Source organism: Chiloscyllium plagiosum, unplaced genomic scaffold, assembly GCF_037043375.1.
Source record: "Chiloscyllium plagiosum isolate Xiang-an unplaced genomic scaffold, Cpla_swu_hap1 HiC_scaffold_31, whole genome shotgun sequence".
Taxonomy (NCBI): Eukaryota; Metazoa; Chordata; class Chondrichthyes; order Orectolobiformes; family Hemiscylliidae; genus Chiloscyllium; species Chiloscyllium plagiosum.
The window spans coordinates 15263648-15286034 of NW_028270169.1; the positions used below are offsets into that span (position 1 = coordinate 15263648).

Here is a 22387-nt window from a genome sequence, read left to right on the forward strand (position 1 = left end):
AATTACAACATTTAAAAGACATCTGGATGGGTATATGAATAGGTAGGGTTTAGAGAGATATGGGCCAAATGTTGGCAAATGGGACTAGATTAATTTAGGATATCTGGTCAGCATGAACAAGTTGGACTGAAGGGTCTGTATCTGTGCTGTACATCTTCATGACTCTATGGCTCTAAAACAAATAATTCCTGATTTTATTGGACATTATTTCCTTCTTTATGTCTCACCAGTTCAGGATCTAGTTGCCAAAGTGTAATGTCCTGCAGCATCAAAGGTATTCTCAAGCATGGAACAAGGTGAAAGGGAAAGAAAGATGTGACTAACAAGATCACCATGCTGCCAGAAGAATGCTGCCACTGATGTAAGGGATATGCATCAGTTCACCTGTCGAGAGCCACTAAAGCTGCCATAGTCCTACCCACATAGCATGCTCTCTTATTAGAGAGTGATATCTGATCATGGTTTAACATGAGGGTCACCACTGTGAGGGGAAAGGTTGCAAAGGGGAATCCTTCATAGTAACCTCAGCCAATGCATGAATTGACCCCACACTGTTGGCATCACTCTGCTGAATAATCGTATTACAATCATGAATCTTCAGACCAAGTCTTTGAATGTTTCAGACATGGTGCCTACCCAGAATGCAGAATATGACTGCCATCTAGTGTCTTTGACTGGTGTTACATGACATGACGGGACATTTTCACAGCACTGCCCAGAGGCTTCCTTTTGATTTTGTAGCAATGTTAGTGGCTGAGTACCAAACATTATTTGCTTGACTTTCCATTGCCTTTTTATTTCAATACATCAGGATTTAACCCTTTGATCTTAAATGGGTTGTTGCTGGCACTAAAATCAATAGAATATTTGAGATTTTTAAGAAGATTTATGAATAGGAAGGGTTTGGAGGGATATGGGCCGGGTGCTGGCAGGTGGGACTAGATTGGGTTGGGATATCTGGTCGGCATAGACGGGTTGGACCGAAGGGTCTGTTTCCACGCTGTACATCTTTATGACTCCATGACTCTAAGCTATGTAGCTCAGGTTGTGGATCAGGTTGTAAGTTTGCTGTTGACCTGGTAGATTTGTTCTCAGAATGTTTCGTCACCATGCTCGGTAATATCATCAGTGAGCCTCTGGTGAAGTGTTCCGGTTTGTTAACAAAGACATACACAGGAATTCCTACAGCCTTGGCATTCAAATTCGATCTCCATCAGCAAACACGTCAATTTGGACCCCATTTACCAACCTCTCAGAGGAAAGAACCAGAAGTGATATAACCCACCTTAACAGACCAAGACAGATAAATAGAAAGCGGAACAGAACACCAGCACTTCACCGGAGGCTCACTGATGATGTTACCTAGTATGGTGTCGAAACGTCTGAGAACAAACATTTCAGCTCAGCGAGCAAACGTAGAACAATGGAATGTCATAAAATGAACAGTGTTCATCTCACAATCTGGGAGCATGGTGATTTCTAGATTTGCAGGTCTGTGGTCAGAAAAAAGAAATCACTTCTCAATATTGGGCATTGAAAGGCAGTGCAACCACTTCAGTGTGTACATACTGTTTAACTCATTGATCTTTTCCAAGCAGACTTTGTCACTGATAATCAATAGGCAGGAAAACACTAGTGAGATTGTCTTAAGACCTTTTTTCTGCTGTGATGTTTAGTGGAAAGGCTGCAAAGAGCTGATAACTGAAGCAAATAAACCACTGAGCTTCTTATTGCAGCTCCTCAGCTACTGGGAATCCTGAATCCAGCAATAACAAATTCCAAGATTTGCTTATCAATCCAGTAAACCAGTAAGGAGAAGTCTTCCCTTCGTTTTTTGTCCTCATTCTGACTACAGAAAAACATTCTTTAAAACAGCTTGGCCTTTTTGGCAAATAAAAACAAAGTATTGGGGTCGCTGGAAATCTGCAATAAAAACAGACCAAAACCTAGATCCCTATAACATTACCTGGGTCTCTGGATTAATTGCCACTCCCTCACCACCTGACACCTGGAGGAAGAACACCTCATCTTCCGCCTCGGGACCCTCTAACGCCATGGTATCAATGTGGATTTCACCCAGTTTCCTCATTTCCCCTCCCCCCATCTTACCCCATTTCCAACCTTCCAACTCAGCACTGTCCTCATGACCTGTCCCACCTGTCAATCTTCCTTCCCACCTCTCTGACCTATCACTTTTACCCCCACCTCCATCCACATATTGCACTCTCAGCTACCCTCCCCCCAGCTCCACCCCCTCCTATTTATCTCTCCACACCCCCGAGGCTCCCAGCCTCATTTCTGATTGAGGGCTTTTGCCCGAAACATCGATTTTCCTGCTCCTTGGATGCTGCCTGACACGCTGTACTTTTCCAGCACCACATTCTCATCTCTGGATTAATAGCCTACCAATAATACCACCAGGTCATCACCTCCCTAATTAGTCACAGGCTTCTATCTTTCAAGGGACTGCGTGGCTCAGGAGCTGTCTACAAAAGTTAATGAGTATGAGCCTTGATTCTTGACTGGTTAGTAGATCACAGTCCAATCCCCTCAAAGATGTATTGTGACAGTGTGGTATGTTAACCATCACCTGCCTAAACACACACAGTTGGATACTTTCAATTGGATAGAAATTGCTGCAATTAACAATAACAACCTGCATTTTTATTGCACCTTTATAACATGAACCAGGCCAATGATCGTCACAGAAAGAATGATTAAGCAAAGTTCAACTCTGAGGCAGAGGAGGAGATATTAAGGCAGGGGACCAAACATTTGGTCAAAGAGGTACAGTCTGTTCTGATATAATGTGATAGTTCCATTCCCGCGCAATCCATTGTTATAAGAAAATTGCGTAGTAGCAGCACCATTTAAACTAATGAGATTGGAATCAAGTCATAGCCAATACAAGTAAGGAAAGTTCACGCTCTACAAGTAACTCTTGAAATTCTTTAATCACATTATAGCCAATTTGACTATAGGTTAGAAGGAGCAACTTAAAGAAAGAAAGTCTGTAAGGTTCAGGAAAGTGATTCCAGAAATTAGAGCTTAGGCAGCTGAAGGCAAAATCACTGATGGTGGAGCGATCAATATCAAGAAATGCAGAGAGTGCAGAAGGAAGGAGCACTGACTTTTTGGAGGATTGTGAGGCTGAGGAGATTATAGAGCTCACCATGGTGGCACAGTGGCACAGTGGTTAGCACTGCTGCCTCACAGCGCCAGAGACCTGGGTTCATTTCCCGCCTCAGGCGGCTGACTGTGTGGAGTTTGCACGTTCTCCCCGTGTCTGCGTGGGTTTCCTCCGGGTGCTCCGGTTTCCTCCACAGTCCAAAGACGTGCAGGTCAGGTGAATTGGCCATACTAAATTGCCTGTAGTGTTAGGTAAGGGGTAAATGTAGGGGTATGGGTGGGTTGCGCTTTGGCGGGTCGGTGTGGACTTGTTGGGCCGAAGGGCCTGTTTCCACGCTGTAAGTAATCTAATGGAGGCCTTGAGCGATTTGAAAAGGAGGATGAGAATTTTATAATGGAAGCATTGCTCAATGAAGAAAATACTAAGGAGAAATTTTAGTTTAAATCAAAGATCTATGAGTGCTCTCTTCCCTCAGAGATTTTCCTTTTGCCTTTATCTTTCTCCAGTATCTTAGAAAATAGAACAAAGAAGAGTACAGCATGGGAACAGGCCCTTCGGCTCACTATGTCTGTGTTGACCATAATGCCACTTTAAACTAATCACATCTGCATGCACATGGTCCATATGCTTCTATTCCCTGCCTGGTCATGTGTCTGTCTAAATGCCTCTTAAACGTTGCTATCATCTCTGCTTCTACCACCTCCCCTGGCAGTGCTTTCCAGGCGAAAGTGAGGACTGCAGATGCTGGAGATCAGAGCTGAAAATGTGTTGCTGGAAAAGTGCAGCAGGTCAGGCAGCATCCAAGGGGCAGGAGAATCGACATTTCGGGCATGAGCCCTTCTTCAGGAATGAGGAAAGTGTGTCCAGCAGGCTAAGATAAAAAGGTAGGGAGGAGGGACTTGGGGGAGGGGCGTTGGAAATGCGATAGGTGGAAGGAGGTCAAGGTGAGGGTGATAGGCCGGAGTGGGGGTGGGGGCGGAGAGGTCAGGAAGAAGATTGCAGGTTAGGAAGGCGGTGCTGAGTTCGAGGGATTTGACTGAGACAAGGTGGGGGGAGGGGAAATGAGGAAAATGGAGAAACTGGAGATGAACAGTCCATCTTCCGCAGCTACTCTGGCACCACCCCCCACCTTTTCCTCCGCTACATCGATGACTGTATCGGTGCTGCCTCGTGCTCCCACGAGGAGGTTGAACAGTTCATCCACTTTACCAACACCTTCCACTCCGACCTCAAATTCACCTGGACCGTCTCAGACTCCTCCCTTCCCTTCCTAGACCTTTCCATTTCTATCTCGGGCGACCGAATCAATACGGACATTTACTATAAACCGACCGACTCCCACAGCTATCTAGACTACACCTCCTCCCACCCTGCCCCTTGTAAAAACGCCATCCCATATTCCCAATTCCTTCGTCTCTGCCGCATCTGCTGCCAGGAGGACCAGTTCCAATACTGTACAACCCAGATGGCCTCCTTCTTCAAAGATTGCAATTTCCCCCCAGACGTGATCGATGATGCCCTCCACTGCATCTCCTCCACTTCCCGTTCCTCCGCCCTTGAGCCCCGCCCCTCCAATAGCCACCAGGACAGAACCCCACTGGTCCTCACCTACCACCCCACCAACCTCCATATACATTGTATCATCCGTCGTCATTTCCGCCACCTCCAAACGGACCCCAGCACCAGGGATATATTTCCCTCCCCTCCCCTATCAGCATTCCAAAAAGACCACTCCCTCCGTGACTCCCTCGTCAGGTCCACACCCCCCCACCCACCCAACCTCCACTCCCGGCACCTTCCCCTGCAACCACAAGAAATGCAAAACTTGCGCCCACACCTCCCCCCTTACTTCCCTCCAAGGCCCCAAGGGATCCTTCCATATCCGCCACAAATTCACCTGCACCTCCACACACATCATTTACTGCATCCGCTGCACCCAATGTGGCCTCCTCTATATTGGAGAGACAGGCCGCCTACTTGCGGAACGTTTCAGAGAACACCTCTGGGACACCCTGACCTACCAACCCAACCACCCCGTGGCTCAACTCCCCCTCCCACTCCACCAAGAACATGCAGGTCCTTGGACTCCTCCATCGCCAGACCATAGCAAAACGATGGCTGGAGGAAGAGCGCCTCATCTTCCGCCTAGGAACCCTCCAACCACAAGGGATGAACTCAGATTTCTCCAGTTTCCTCATTTCCCCTCCCCCCACCTTGTCTCAGTCCCAACCATCGAACTCAGCACTGCCTTCCTAACCTGCAATCTTCTTCCTGACCTCTCCGCCCCCCCACCCCCACTCCAGCCGATCACCCTCACCTTGTCCTCCTTCCACCTATCGCCCCTTCCCCAAGTCCCTCCTCCCTACCTTTTATCTTAGCCTGCTGGACACACTTTCCTCATTCCTGAAGAAGGAGTCATGCCCGAAATGTCGATTCTCTTGCTCCTTGGATGCTGCCTGACCTGCTGCGCTTTTCCAGCAACACATTTTCAATGCTTTCCAGGCAGCAACCACCCTCTGTGTAAAAAAACCCACCTCTTACAGCTCCTTTAAACTTTCCCCCTCTCACTTTAGCCTATGCCATTGGAACCACAGAAATGATACAGCACACGAAGGGAGCCATTTGGCCCATCTCGTCTGTTCTGACCATCAGACAACCAGATGCCCCTCCTAATCCCATCTTCCTGTACACGGCCCATAGTCTTGCAGCTTATAGCACTTTAGTGCAGATCCAGGTATTTTTTAAAAGAGTTTAGGGTATCTCCCTCCATTACCACCTCAAGTCCAGGCACCCACCACCCTCTGTGTAAATGAACTTCTCCTCACATCCCTTCTAATCCTACTTCTTCTCTATCCCTACCCATCACAATGTTGTATCCATCAATCATGTCACCCCTCAGCCTTCCCTGTTCCAATGAAAACAACCCCAACCTCTCCAATCTCTCCTTGGAGCTACGATTCTCCAGCCCTGGCTACATTCTGCTAAATCTTCTCTGTACTCTCTCTAATTACATCCTTCCTGTAATGTGGTGACCAGAACCGCACACAATATTCCAGTTGTGGCCTCACCAATGTCTTCTCCAGTTTCATCAGTATATCCCTAGTTTTGTATTATACACCTCTACCAAAGGAGAGCATTCCATATGCCTTCTTTACAACCTTAGCTACCTGTACTGCTATCTTCAGGGATCTGTGCAGTTGCACACCAAAATCTTTCAACTCATCAACCCCTCTCAGAATATTCCCACTGATCGTGTATTCCTTTTTACTGTCTGACCTCCCTAAATACATTACTTCATCCTTAGCAGAGTTGAATTCCATCTGCCGCCTTCCTGCCCACTCCACCCACCCAACTAAATCATTATGGATATTTCCTCTACTCTATGCACCACACAGCCAATTTGCGGGTCGTCTGCAAATTTCCCAATTGTGACCCCAATGTTAAAGTGCAAATTGTTGATGTATTAAATAAACAGCAGAGGTCCCAACACCAAGCCCTGTGGAACATCATTTGAAACAGCTTTCAATTTGCAATGGCAGCCATCGACAATTACCCTTTGTTTCCTGTTATTAAGCCAATTTTGGATCCAGTACAACACATTATGCTGTATTCCATGGGCTTTTACATTTTTGATCAATCTGCCATGTGAGACCTAGTGTCTGCCTAAAATCCAGGTCGACAACATCCACCGCACTACCCTCATTGATCCTCTTTGTCATTTCAAATTCCCTTAATAAAGCCATGCTGACTATCCCTGACTATGCCTATCTAAGTGACAGTTTACCTGAGATCTCTGGATTGATTCCAACAATTTGCCCATCACTGAAGTAAGACTAACTGCCCCATGATTGTTTGGCATTTCCTTTGTACCCTTTTTAAACAACATTGTATTCCTCCAGTCCCTTTGCAGCTCACCTGTGTCTAGTGAAAATTAGAAAATAATCCTCAGAGCATTTACTATTTCCTCCCTGACCACCTTCAATATCTTCCGGAACAATCCATCTGGCCCTAGTGATTTATATACGCTCAAGGATTCCAATTCCTCCTCGCGTTATGACTATTTCAGATCACTATATCCGCATCATCTCTTTCTTTGTGAATACAGAGTCAAAGAAATTCAGTTAAAAATTTTTCCATACCCTCTGCACCTTCACACAAATTGTCTTCTTCATCTCTGATAGGTCCTACCTTTTCCCTTAACTATCCTTTTTGCTTTTTATATACTAGTAAATCTAAATACTAGTAAATCCTCTTTCGGTTTTCTTTTGTCTTGCTTTCTAATATTTTTTCAAGCCCTCTCTTTGATTTCTTTTTTTCTTCATCTACTTGATCCCTTTGGGAATTCAGAAGAATGAGATGGGATTTTATAGAAATATATAAAAATTATGAAGGGAATCAACAAAATATAAATAGAGAGGATGTTTCCACTAGTGGGTGAGACTAGGGCGAGAGGGCATGGCCTCAAGATAAGAGGAAGCAGGCTTGGAACTGAACTGAGAAGGAGCTTCTTCACCCAGAGGGTCGTGAATCTGTGGAATTCCGTGCCCAGGGAAGTAGTCGACGCTACTTCAGTAATCGCTTTTAAAGCTAAGGTAGATATTTTTGTCAAAAATAAACACATTAAGGCATGCAGTGAAAATGCGGGTAAGTGGAGCTGAGTCCATGGAAAGATCAGCCATGATCTTATTGAGGGGCAGAGCAGACTCGAAGGGCCGGATGACCTAGTCCTGCTCCTAGCTCTTATGTTCTTTACTTTCTATACTCCCCTCGGCTATCTGCAGTGTTGGGTTTTTTGTGACTATCATGAGCTTTCCTTTTCTGTTTAATCATCCCCTGTATTTTTCTAGATGACCATGGGGGCCTCGATTGGGCAGTACCATTTTTACTTTGGAGGGAAGATGTCTGCTTTGTGCCCAAAGGATCTCACATTTTGATTTATCCTTTAGCAGTCCTGTCCAGTCTGCCTCAACAAAATCACTTACTCAGTTTTGTAAAATTTGCCTTCCCCCTCGTCTTGAAATCCCCCACCCAAGGGAAAAGACATCTTCCATTCATCTTATCTATGCTTCTCATGATTTTATAAACCTCTGTAAGGTCGCTCCTCAACCTCCAGTGAATAAAGCCCCAGTCTATCCAGCCTCTCCTTGTAACTCAAACCCTGCATTCCTGGCAACATCCTGGTAAAGCTCTTCTGAACCCTTTCCGGTTTGATAATATTTTTCCTAAAACAGGTTTAAAAGACATTTGGATAAGTACATGAGTAAGAAATGTTTGGATGGATATGGGCCAAGTGCAGGCAGGTGGGATTATGGTCAGTATGGACCCATAGGACTGAAGGGTCTGATTCCGTACTGTATGACTATGAATTGATGATTTTAAATCTAACTAAACTGTGGTTACTATCGCCACTGTCACTTTACCCACTTGGCCATCTTCATTTCCCAAAACTAAATCCAGAATTGTGTTTCCTCTCTTTGGCTTGTCATATACTGTTTAAATAATATTTCTTGGATGCCGTATATCAACTATTCACACTCAAGGCTCCTTACATTCTTTAATAATCTTGTGTTAATCCTAAGCAATTGATTATTTGACATTTCCACCCTGGAAAAAAAAACTCCAACTATCCATCTTATCCACCCCTCTCATAATTTTACATACTTTTTTCACAGGTCAACCCTCAGCTCTTGACACTCCAGTGAAAACAATCCAAGTTTATTCACCCCTCCTTACAACTTATACACTCCATTCCAGACAACATCCTGGTAAACCACTTCTGCGTCCTCTCTAAAACATGTCGTGTAGTGACCAGACCTGCACACAATATTCCAAATGTGGATGTGGGCTAACTGAAGTTTTATACAGCTGCAACATGACTTGCCAACTTTTATAATCATAGCCCTGCCTTCTTTACCACTTTATCCACTTGTGTTGTCAATTTCAGGGAGCTATGGACTTGAATCCTATGATCCCTAGGGATATCAATACTCTTAAGGGTCCAGCCATTTCCTGTACAGTTTCCTTCTGCAATTGACCTCCAAACATGCATCACCTCACAATTGTTGGGATTAAACTCTATCTGCCATTTCTCTACCCAATTTCCCAAAATAGATCTGTATCCTGCTGTATCCTTTGACAATATTCCTCACTATCCACCAATTTTCACATTGTCTGCAAATGTACTATTCAGAGCACCTACATTTTCGTCCAAATCATTTACATAAATCACAAATGACAAAGGTCCCTGCATTGATCCTTGTGGAACACCACTAGTACCAGACCTTTAGAAAGAAAAGCAACCCTCCATATCAACCCTCTGTTTCCTATGACCGAGTTAATTTTGTATCCATCTTACCAACTCACTGTGGATCCCATTTGATTTAATCTTCTGGACAAGCCCATCGTGAGAGAACTTGTCAAATGCTTTAGTAAAGTCCATGTAGATAACATCCAATGTTCTATCTTTGTCAATCATTGCTACTTCCTCAAAAAATTCAAATTTGTGAGACAAGACCTGTCCTGCACAAAGCCACACTAACTTTCCAAATAAGTTAATTCTCTTCCGAATGCAAGTAAATCTTGCCCCTTAGAATCTTCTCCAAAAATTTCCCTACCACGATGTAAGGCTCACAGTACTATGACTTTCTGGATTATTCCTGTTGCCCTTCTTAAACAAAGGAACAGCGTCGGCCATTCTGCAATCTTCTGTGACTTAAGAGGGTACAAAGATCTCTGTCAAGGTCCCAGCAGTCTCTCCCTTTGCCTCCCTCAGTATCCTGGGATAGATCCCATCAGCCCCTGGGGACTTGTCTACCTTAATTTCTTCAAGACATCCAACATCAGCTCTTAATGTTCTAGAATGTCATCTCAGCCCTCTCCTAATTTTACCATCATCCATGTCCTTCTCATTGGTGAATACCAATGCAAAGTATTTTGCATCGAACGACTTCCAGTCATTTTCAAAAGACATTTCCAATCCATTAGGATTCATTCTGGGTACAACCTTAATTCGGATGCTGTCCATACACAGGGTTTCCCGTAAAATGCCGATGGATCTCCTGTTCCACATGTCTGCACAATCCGAGAACTGCCGAGGATCGTCAGTAGGGGGCAGTGGTGACATTTGTAACTCAGAGAATGAAGTTTGGAGTCACTCTCCAGTCTTTCTCCACTGGAAGTCTTTGGTCTTGTCCCCACAGCCTCTGATATTGTCACCAGCGTGATATCACAAAGTTATGATTTCAAGCCCCGCACCAGGGACTCCCACAATTAATCCTGGTTGATTCGCCTGTGCTGCACTGAGCTGAAACCTTCAGTTGAGACATCAAATGGTTGGGCCCTGGGCAGAAATGGGAATCTGCCATGGGGCTGAAAAGGAGGCCAGAAGCCTCCACCATGTGGGGAAAAGTCACCCGGCCAGCTCCAATTTTCCCCAAGTTGGCCAATTAATGGCCACAGGAAGGGTTCACTTCAGGATGTCTGCTCACTAGATGGCTAATAGGAGGCATTCTCGTTTGAAAACAGCACATGGCACCACACCAGAGTAGATTAGATTAGAGTAGATTCCCTACAGTGTGGAAACAGGCCCTTTGGCCCAACAAGTCTACACCGACCCTCTGAAGAGCAACCCACCCAGACCCATTCCCCTACGTTTACCCCTTCACCTAACACTATGGGCAATTTAACATAGCCAATTCACCTAACCTGCAAATTTTTGGACTGTGAGAGAAAACCGGAGCACCCGGAGGACACCCACGCAGACATGGGGAGAATGTGCAAACTCCACACAAACAGTTGCCTGAGGTGGGAATTGACCTGGGTCTCTGGCGCTGTGAGGCAGCAATGCTAACCACTGTGCCACCGTGCCACGCAAGAGATAAGGTGATTCCAAACCTGAGGTGCCCAGTCATCAACTTCAGACAATCTTAAATAAAACCCAGAAGGAAAGCCCAGTAAATCTTGTGAATGGCACATATCAGTTTTTATTCACTCATGGGCACCGATTGGCTGGGTCAGCATTTATTGCTCATGCCTGGTTTTCCCAGAGAAAAACAAGGACTGGCCGGACTCATCTTGGATGCTTCAAACTGGAGATCCATTGTGGTTAGTACATCCATTTCCAACTATTGCTGCCTTTTTACTGGTATTTCCCTCAGATGAATTCAGTGCAGTAGTTCTGCCAAGGTGGTGGAGGGGCCAGAAGAGACTGAGAGGCCAGAGGTGTCTGGGGAGGGCTTGGGGGCATCAATGGACAGCGTCTCTAGGCCAGCCTGGAATGGAAGTTTTCACTTGATGCTGCCCACCAAGAGACAGCAGCTCTGTTCCCCATGGCAACCATCCACAGAAACTCCTGGCTTCCTCTGGCAGTTGTCCTCCTTTCCATGAAAGAGATCAATCGGCTAAGCCCCCCTCCCCCAGCCGTGCAGCAGTGGCCAGGAATATGGCCCGTGGATGGATCGGAGCCTGGAAACCAGGATGACATCAAATTCCCAGTTTCCCAGTTCTGCTCCGATCACCAAGTGCATCCGTGAAAGTTCATCCCTTATCTTTTGGCCACTGTACAGAAAGAAAAGGGCAGTGGAGGGCTAACATCCTTCCAAAGGACACCAACACTGAGAAACCAATTATCTGACTGTTTATCTCACATTTATCTTGTATTGCCATTTGTGGAATCTTGCTGTATGCATGATTATCCATGGGGTACATGGTTATAAGACCATAAGACATAAGAGTGGAAGTAAGGCCATTTTGCCCATCGAGTCCACTCCGCCATTTAATCATGGCTGATGGGCATTTTAATGCCACTTACCCAAACTCTCCCCATATCCCTTAATTCCTTGCAGGATCAAGAACTTATCAATCTCTGCCTTGAAGACATTTAACATCCTGGCCTCCACTGCACTCCATGGCAACGAATTCCACAGGCCCACCACTTTCCGGCTGAAGAAATGTCTCCTCATTTCCATTGTAAATTAACCGCACTAATTCTAAGGCTGTGCCCACAGGTCCTAGTCTCACCGCCGAATGGAGAAAAATTGCCAGTGTCCACCTTTTCTAAGTCATGCATTATCTTGTAAGTTTGTACTAGATCTCCCCTCAACCTTCAAAACTCTAATGAATACAATCCCAGGTTCCTTAGCTGTTCATCGGATGTTAGGCCTACCATTCCAGGGATTATTCATGTGAATCTCTGCTGGACACGCTCCAATGCCAGTATGTCCTCCCTGAGGTGTGGAGCCCAAAATTGGACACTTGGGATTGGCTTGACTAGAAGGTATTGAATGCTCGATAGGGCTGTGATTGCACAGGAAAGTGTGGCAGGCTTGATGGGCTGAATGGCCTACTCCCGTTCCTGTGCTCCATTCCAACCTTCCCTGCCATCACAACCGTGACTTTACTGATAAAGCAAATCATCGACTACAGCGCTCTGTGGGACATCCTGAGACGGTGGAAGGTCAAAAGGTCAGTGTGCCCTGGTTCAATTGCCCTCTGCTCTCTCAGCCCTGCTTCACCAGAGGATTGCACTTCATTTTGACAACCCTACCCTCCCAGGAGTTTGACTAGTCTATAACCCTGTAGATGTTTAATGCTCCTTGACATGAAGAGCCCCCTAATATTAACGTTCCCTGGATAGAGGCGAAGTAAAGGCAGCAGAAATAAAGGCAGTGCCAGCACTGTAAAGAAGCAGCACATCTGCCCAAATGCTGCTGATAGCTGGGCCACTCGCCAAATATCCAACAGCAGACAATTATCATGAGCAGCTCATGATTATTAATGTAGCAATTGAAGGGTCTGCTCTGTGCTTACATTCTGCTTTTACAGTAATTGCTCAATGGTCTTTTATTTGCGATGATAATTATTGCTTTGTGTATGTTGCAGTGAGGAATGACACGCACTGTGTGCGTCAAATACATTTTGTACTGTTTTGTCTCTGGTGTCAAGATCGAACAGCCACTAAGCTGGAATGCACAGTATATGTGCCAACTGCACTGGATGTACTAACCTAGCGATTTAGATTGGGCTTTCATATCAGGCACAAGCTGATTGAGGCTTTGCACACAATGTTAAATAGATGAATTTCTTATGATTATATCACCATCTCACAGACAATTCTTCCAACTTCAGATTCCCAGTGGACAAAATCTTGTGTGCACCTCTTAACTCTTTCATGTTCTAACCAACGAGTATTCAAAATAGAATTAATTTGCTCAAAGGTTGTACTTCAAGTGATAGCCACCAGATGGCAGGCAAATCTGGGACTCTTCAATCTCTAATGGTTAGGAACTTGCTCCAAACTACTGCCAATGCCCCACCAAAATACATTCCTTGACACAGTATCACTGCAGTTAACATAACGGTGCTGGAACAACAGTTTTGAGGAGATTCACAGCAAAGGTGAAAGATTGTGTGCTTGTATCCCAAGACCTCATTTCCCAGAGAGTGTTCTTAGGAATATTGCCTGCCAACAACTTTTAAAGCAAGTGTGGGAAAATAAATTACAGGATTACTTTTCCAATGAACATACGTGTTTGTGCTGCTTGGAGAGCCTTGTATTTGCTGGTATCAGAGGACTCTGGTAGTGTCTCTACCTCTGAGCCAGAAGACTCAGGTTCAAATCCCACTGATTCTATATCGTAACTCATCTGAACAGGTTAAAAGAGAGCTAAAAATTCTGAGGCTGGGCTTATATCCAAATCATTGATGTGTTTCTTTCCACAGATGTTACTAGACCTCTTGCCAGCTATTTTAATTATACGATCAGTGCCGTTCTGAGGTTGTAACATCAACTCTCTGTGCTGTGTTCTGAAAAAGGGTCATTGGATTCGAAACATTGGCTCTGTTTCACTATCGACAGCTGCTGCCAGACCTGCTGAGTTTCTCCGCACTTTGCGTTTTTATTTCAGCTCTCTGTGTTAATTGGATAAGCATCATATGCATTGTCTGTCTTCTCTTTATGATATTGATTGATAAATTGATTTATTGTTGTCATGCACTGAGATACAGTGAAAAGTGTTGTTTTGCATGCAATACAGGCAGGTTGTACCACACAAAGTGCATCAGGGTAGCAGAACAGAGGCAGAATACAGTGTGACAGCCGCAGAGAGAGAGATCAGAATTAACATTTGAGAAGTCTGCTCAACAGTCTGATAACAGCGGGGAAGAAGCTGTTCTTGAATCTATATGGGTATACAAATTTTCTGCCCGCTGGAAGACGGTGCAAGAGAGTACAACTGGGGTGGGAGGGGTCTTTAATTACGTTGGCTGCTTTCCTAAGACAGCCTGAAAGTCTAGATAGGGTCAATGGATGGAAGGCTGGTTTGTGTAATAGCCTGGGCTGTGTTCACAACTCTCAGTAGGTTCTTGCAGAATGGGAAGCGTAATTGCCAAACCATACAGTGATGCATCTGGATAGGATGCTTTCCATGGTGCACATATAAAAATCGATAAGAGAAAAGGATATAGAATTGCTAATAGAAAGTTTCCCTACTCTTATTAAATACTGAAGCAAAAAGAGTTAGCAAGCATTAAATGACTGGAACATCAACCGCTGGCAGAGTGTGAGTTAGAGCTGAGGCTGTCCAGAAAGATAAGCAGGTGTGTATTTTAAACAAGTGCAGGAAAATCAGTCAGTGGCACCAGCCCATTCATTTCAGCTACTCATAAATTCCATTTTCTCCATTCAACTCCACAAGCCTTAACACACTCCACTAACAATCTCAGTTCTGCCATTTTCAATGTGACTCCCTCCTAGTTCAGCCTCGACAGCTTTCTGGGATGGAAGAGTCCAGATGTCATCTTTCCTCTATCTGAGTCAGAGCTTCTTCACCTCCTCCCGAACCACCTCACTGTAATTTTAACATTATTCCCCCGGTTCAGCACTCCCCACCCCCATCGGAGGAAACTGTTTCTCGTGAAATGTAATAAATAAAGAATATTTTGATACAAAAACAAAGGAATAGTTTCTCTGTTTCCCTCTGATCAAATCCTTTAGTCAAGAGCATCCTGAACCTTCGATAGTCAAAGGAGGATATGAAGACTGTGCTTCCTGTGTAACTCTTTAGTATTATGCTGATGAATTAAGTGGGTATTCTGCCAGTATTTCTGAACTCTGGGGCAGAAGCTGCAGTGAGCTGAAGAAGGTGGGTCTAAAAGGTGCCCTAATAACCACCATGTAACCACTATCAATTATTAGAAAAAGCACCATAGTGTCCATAGAGTCATAGAGATGTACAGCATGGGGACAGACCCTTCGGTCTAACCCGTCCAAGCCGACCAGATATCCCAACCCAATATAGTCCCACCTGCCAGCACCCGGCCCATATCCCTCCAAACCCTTCTTGTTCATATACCCATCCAAATGCCTTTTAAATGTTGCAATTGTACTAGCCTCCACCACTTCCTCTGGTAGCTCATTCCATACCCGTACCACCCTCTGCGTGAAAAGGTTGTCCCTTAGGTCTCTTTTATATCTTTCCTCTCTCACCCTAAACTTATGTCCTCTAATTCTGGACTCCCCGACCCCAGGGAAAAGACTTTGCCTATTTACCTTATTCATGCCCCTCATAATTTTGTAAACCTCTATAAGGTCACTCCTCAGCCTCCGACGCTCCAGGGAAAACAGCCCCAGCCTGTTCAGCCTCTCCCTGTAGCCCAAATCCTCCAACCCTGGCAACATCCTTGTAAATCTTTTCTGAACCCTTTCAAGTTTCACAACATTTTTTCGATAGGAAGGAGACCAGAATTGCACGCAATATTCCAACAGTGGCCTAACCAATGTCCTGTACAGCCACCAGTGTCCTTTAGGGAACGTAAATCGACCACAATGTTTGCCAGAGACATAGAGTCATACAGTTTGGAAACAGACCCTTCAATCCAACTCGTCCACACCGAGCAAGCTACCCAAACTAAATTAGTCCCATTTGGCCCATATCCCTCTAAACCTCTCCTATTCATTTACTTGTTTCAATGTCTTTTAAATTTTGTAATTGTGCCTGCCTCTACCACTTCCCCTGGAAATTTATTCCACATAAGAATTACCCTTTGAGTGAAAATCTTGCCCTTTAGGTCCCTTTTAAATTTTTACAGTGGAGAAAGAAATGGAGGCGAGGGAACTCGGGAAAGCAAATATATGTTGAAAGCAGTCCACATTACAGAAGAGGAAGTGCTGGAGATCTTAGAAAATATAAAGGTGGATAAATCTCTGGGACCTGGTCAAGCGTAGCCCAGGATGTTGTGAGACGTTAGGGAAGATATTCTGGTGTCCCTAGCAGAGATATTTTGTATCCTGGGGTGAGGTGGATACAGAATATCTCTACGGGTGAGGTGCCAGACGACTGGAGGGTGGCTAATGTTGTTTAAGAAAAGCTGTAAGGAGAAGCCTGGGAACTAAAGACTTGTGAATCTGACATCAGCGGTGGAGGTGTTCCCTGGCTTGTCCTAGATGTGACTCCAGATCCACGGCAACTTTTAACTAAAAAGGCCCTACCAAGCAACTCAGGTTAAGGGCAATTAGGGACAGGCAAGGGATGATGGCCCAGCTTCCATTCCATGCACAATTTTTTAAAAAAAGGTGCAGGAAGGTGGGAACGGCCTAATGGAGATAAATCCCATTTCCTGCGTTATCCCTTGAGGCATTAGGGGACGCGCTGATGCCTCTCCCCCACTCCCGCAGCCACCGCCCCCCTTCCCCCACTCCAAACTGGGAATATCTGGAGCTGAAACAGGCCTGATCACGTACTCACAGCCCTGCCCTAGGTTAGCTAGGAACAATATCCACCCAGGGCAGAAACCCATTGCACTGTTAGCATTACAGTCACTTTGAAGTTACTGAGTTACCATTGCAATAAAGCAGCACTGTTGGTTTCCAGCCATACAGTGTGTAAATCCACAGGATTGCTGTAGGCTGCAAGAGCTGCCTGTGTCTTTATAGGCATCCCCCCCCCCCCCCCCCCCCCCCCACACCCTCAACAGCAGCATCCACACAACCACTTGTGTGTAACCTGTATCCTGTGAGGCTCACTAACCCTGTAATGGAATGTATTGTATCTAAATTCTACAAGCCTGCAGAAGAATAAATAATAAATGTGTTCATTAAACATCTCTGGGCTGGAAATTGTGGGAAATAAATACCTGAGGTGCTTTTGGGCAAGTTCCCTATTGTCTGACACACTAATGAGATTTTACTTTGAGAATGTATTTAATGTATTTCCTTCTCTTCTTAATGGTCGAAGAGGTTTAGTTACTTGACTATTAAGACTGAAGGGGGGATCTACATTTTAAAATAAGAGTCTGTGCAAGAGGCTTGCATATAATGGTTTTACTTCATTTCGTTTTGAAATGTGAAGAGGAAGTTGTAGAGCCAAATCCTCAAAGGGCAGGTTGGCATGGGAAGAACGCTAATCGAAGCAAGGAGTAACAACACATGACAAAGCACAGGCTCCAGCATCGTGAGGGATCAGAGTGAGTAAGGCTGAGGATGGAAGGAGAGATGGGGAGGGAAGGCTAGTGAAGGTGAGGGGGGAGGGAAGTGAGGGAAAGAGAGGGGGAGGGAAAGTGAGGGAAGGAGACAGGGAGGGAAGGCTGGTGAAGTAGAGAGGGGGAGGGAAATGAGGGACAGAGAGGGGGAGGGAAAGTGAGGGAAAGAGGAGGGAGGGAAAGTGAGGGAAAGAGAGACAGGGAGGGAAGGCTAGTGAAGTAGAGAGGGGGAGGGAAGTGAGGGAAAGAGAGGGGGAGGGAAAGTGAGGGAAAGAGGGGGAGGGAAAGTGAGGGAAAGAGAGAGGGGAGGGAAAGTAGGGAAGAAGAGACAAGGAGGGAAGGCTAGTGAAGTAGAGAGGGGGAGGGAGTGAGGGAAAGAGAGGGGGAGGGAAAGTGAGGGAAAGAGAGGGGGAGGGAAAGTGAGTGAAAGAGAGGGAGGAGGGAAAGTGAGGGAAAGAGAGGGAGGAGGGAAAGTGAGGGAAGGAGAGACAGGGAGGGAAGGTTAGTGAAGTAGAGAGGGAGAGGGAAGTGAGGGAATGAGAGGGGGAGGGAAAGTGATGAGGGGAGGGAAAGTGAGGGAAGGAGAGACAGGGAGGGAAAGTCAGTGAAGTAGAGAGGGGGAAGGAAATGAGGGAAAGAGAGGGGGAAGGGAAAGTGAGGGAAGGAGAGACAGGGAGGAAGGTTAATGAAGGAGTGACAGGGAGGGAAAGTGAGGGAAGGAGAGTTAGGGAGGGAAGGTTAGTAAAGTAGAGAGGGGGAAGGAAATGAGGGAAAGAGAGGGGGAAGGGAAAGTGAGGGAAGGAGAGACTAAAAGAAAGGCTGAGAGACTGAGGGAGAGGAGGGAAGATTAAGGTAGGGAAAATCAGGGAGAGAGAGAAAAACTAAAGGAGGGAGGAGAGACTGAGCAAAGGGAAGAGAGACTGAGGGAGGGAGAAAATGAGAGAGAGAGAGAGATTGAGGGAGAAGAGGAGAGATTAAGGAAGGAAGAGTGAGGGAGAGAAATTGAGGGATGGAAAGTAAGGGAAGGAAAGTGAGATTGAGGGGGGAAGGAGAGTCTGCAGGAGACAGTGAGGGTGAGGAGCAAGAAAGAAAGTGAAAGCGAGAGATAGAGAGAAATTATTGGAGTGAAGAAGTGATTAAAGGAAGAAAGGAGAGACTGAGAGAGGGGAGGGGGATTTAGGGAGGGGAAGCGAAACTGAAAAGGGGAGTGAGAACTGAGGGAGGTACGGAGAGACTGAGGGAGGGAAGGGGGACTGAGAGAGAAGGGAGGGGAAGGCAGGGGGTAATGTCAGAGGGGAAGGGGAACTGAGGGAGGGGGCGCACTGAGGGAAGGGGGATACTGAGGGAGGGAAAACTAGTGCTTTATCTTACATTTTAAGCCAATGCTGTTCCCTGCATATTGAGATCCTGGTCTGGGATGTCTTGAGCTGTGGTATTTACACAAGCACTGACCCTGAGGCTGCCTGCTCCTCATCTCAAAGCAAGGCTCTTCAACTCCCATGTGATCAATTACATCATTATGATTGAATTAATTCAATGTACCACAGTGTAAATGAGAGAGGGACGGTAAGACTGAGTAAAAAGAAGAGTGGGTAGGTGGAAGGAGAAGAGACTCAGGAAAGAGTGTAGGGAATGAAGAAGGGAAGAGTAGCTGGAAGAAAGGAGAGGATGGAGAGGGGGGGACTTGGAGAGATTGAGGAAGGAAGGTGAGACTCAGGGAAGAAAGAAAATCCTCCTTGCCTGTGCCTATAAGTCTGGTTCAATAGCTAACCTCTTCCCTACTGTAGGTCAGAAAAGAAATTATGTGAAAAGTAGCGTGAGATAACAGGGCACAGAATGAACCCTTTAAACTGAAATAATCAATGTGAATAGTATGAGGCACCAGCAAACGCTCCCAATCTCTCCAATTGATGGACCATAGCTCACTGGCAGATGATGACATTTCACCTGCACTGTAGTGCTTCAGAAAATACTGATGATGGCTTATCATCAGGCTGCTGCCTGAATTAGCTGCATATTTTCAGCACTTTCTATTGATTTATTTCAGATTTGCAACAGTGTTTTGCTTTTATTTTGTTTGGAATTCCCACTGTGGGCATCCGATACTCTGAACTCGCCTTGGACTCCCTCGAGCAGGAGTTAGAAAGGACAGAGTCTTTCGAGAATGGGTTTATGATGTTGAGACTTCCTCAATACAGAACGCCGGCCTGTGTAACTCCTGAAATCCTCATACTCTCTTCAACAGCCTGCAACAGGGAAAGGGAAGTCATACGCCTGGCCCTGCCCACCTTCCATTTGTCATCTTGTGATAGGTTCTTCAAGGTTGTGCCTCTATACGGGTCTCTTTGGACACACTTTGACATTTCAGTCTAATTGGAAACTCCCAAATTTACTGTTGATAGATTTTAGGGGCTGTCATGTTAATGATAATATTCTAATATTCAATTGCACCTGAGGGATTGATTAATGTCCCAGGTTCATTCATTAAAAGCAGTGAAACACATTGGAAGCTATGAAGCGGCCCTTACGGCACCCTAAGTAAATCCTGTGTGTGTGCGGCTTGTACATCCAGAGGAGACTAACTGTCAGGCAGAGTCGCAACATTGTATGCACACACCAAATGCAGTCAACTCTCTTCAGGGCAAAGTACATATACAACACATGCCATTGGATCAATATGCTCACCACTTTCAGCTTAGTTTCCCTGTGTTACTAGCAAAAGAAATGTTCATGTAGAAAGAAAATGGATCCAAATTTATTTTTGTCATCTATTTTCCATTAAGAAACGGTATTCCTCTCCACTTGACCTCTCCCACTCACATCCCCCAGATATTCCCCTGTTGCTATTGGTCATTTCCTCACCTGACCTTGATTGTTTTAAATTGAATATTGCAATGAGAAACAGTGGCACTGAATTGATAATGGCTACATAGTCACCATTAGGCTAGCTTTTCGTTTCAGTTAAAAATGGACAGTGAATGCTGGATTTGCCAGTGATTCCAAGATCCTGTGAATGAATTAAAATGAAATAGAGTTGAGGTACTGAGCAGTCAAGATGGACAACAACTTTTATGTAAACAGCAACTTGAATGCAGTAAAGTACATTGAGTTCACTGGAGTTACCTTTGACGCTAGGCCACTAAAGAGCTCTTAGAGATAGTAGCCATAAGACTTTCGAAGGAGTGAGTAAAAACAGAGATAAAGGAACAGGGAGGAGAGTGTCCGGCTAAGCAGGAGAAGCTGTTTCAATTGAATTGTTAAGCAGACTTGAAGAGCTGATTGGCCTTCTCTTGTTCTGATGTTTCTATTCCATATGGTCTGACTCTTGAATGCCTTTATCATGGAGCCAGATGAACTCAAGACAATGTGGTAAAGGAGAGTGGAAATCATCAGACTCTTCCCAATTCTGCCCACTCCCAGTATATGCAAGTGAAATAGGGATTAGAATGGAGATATGGGTGAAATGCCTGCACTTTACCAAAGCTACAGTTGGATAACCCTGGCACCTAATACATGACATCCTAAGCCAGGGTTGTAGAGTCATACAACATGGAAACAGACCCTTCAGTCCAACTGGTTCACGTTGACCATAATCCCAAACTAAACTAGTCCCACCTGCCTGAGCTTAGTCCATATCCCTCCAAACCTTTCTTATTCATGAACTTATCCAAATGTCTTTTAAATGTTGTAACTGTATCTGCAACCATTACTTCCTCTGGAAATTCCTTCCCCACACAAAGCACTGTTTATGTAAAAAAGCTGCCCCTCGTGTCTTTTTTAAACTTTTAATTTTTAGTTTTTCAATTTCCACTGTTGAATATTGCATGCAATACTATCGGAAGGATGTTGTGAAACTTGAAAGGGTTCAGAAAAGATTTACAAGGATGTTGCCAGAGTTGGAGAATTTGAGCTATAGGGAGAGGCTGAATAGGCTGGGGCTGTTTTCCCTGGAGCATCGGAGGCTGAGGAGTGACCTTACAGAGGTTTATAAAATCGTGAAGGGCACGGATAGGATAAATAGACAAGTTTTTTTCCCTGGGGTGGGGGAGTGCAGAACTAGAGGGCATAGGTTAAAGCTGTGAGGGGACAGGTATAAAAGGGACCGAAGGGGCAACGTTTTCATGCAGAGGGTGGTGTGTGTATGGAATGAGCTGCCAGAGGAGATGATAGAGGCTAGTACAATTGCAGAAATTAAAAGGCATCTGGATGGGTATATGAATAGGAAGGGTTTAGAGGGATATGGGCCAAGTGCTGGCAAATGGGACTAGATTAGGTTAGGATATCTGGTCGGCATGGACGGGTTGGACCGAAGGGTCTGTTTCCGTGCTGTACGTTTCTATGACTCTTTGGCTAAATCTTTCTCCTTTCACCTCTAGTTTTGAAATCTCCCCACCCTAGGGAAAAGACACCTGCCATTCACCTTATCTGTACCCCTCATGATTTTATAAAACTTTATAAGGTTTAAAATTCTGTAACTCAACCTCCTATGCTCCAGTGAAAAATGCCCCAACCAACCCAGCCTCTCCCTATAACTTAAGAACTCCATTCCTGGCAACATCCTGGTAAATCTCTTCCAGGACCTTGATAACGTCCTTCCGACAACAGATCATTGCTCATAGCCCCTGAGAATAGTGGTTATAACCTTTTAGCTGGTGTCCTATGCCCTCTACTCTCTGGAATGGCTAAGATTTGTTGCCACGGGTAAGTGACTGGACATTGAACAACATTGTGAAAATGTGAGTCAGAGGAATCTTAACAGGAAGGAGGCTATTCTGACCCTCA

At 45.2% G+C, this 22387-nt stretch overlaps 1 pseudogene; it reads right to left on the reverse strand.

Moving 5' to 3' along the window:
* Positions 1-10253, reverse strand: part of LOC148141865 (carboxypeptidase M-like) — a 62600-nt pseudogene extending 52347 nt beyond the window's left edge.
* Between the last annotated feature and the right edge of the window lie 12134 nt (positions 10254-22387).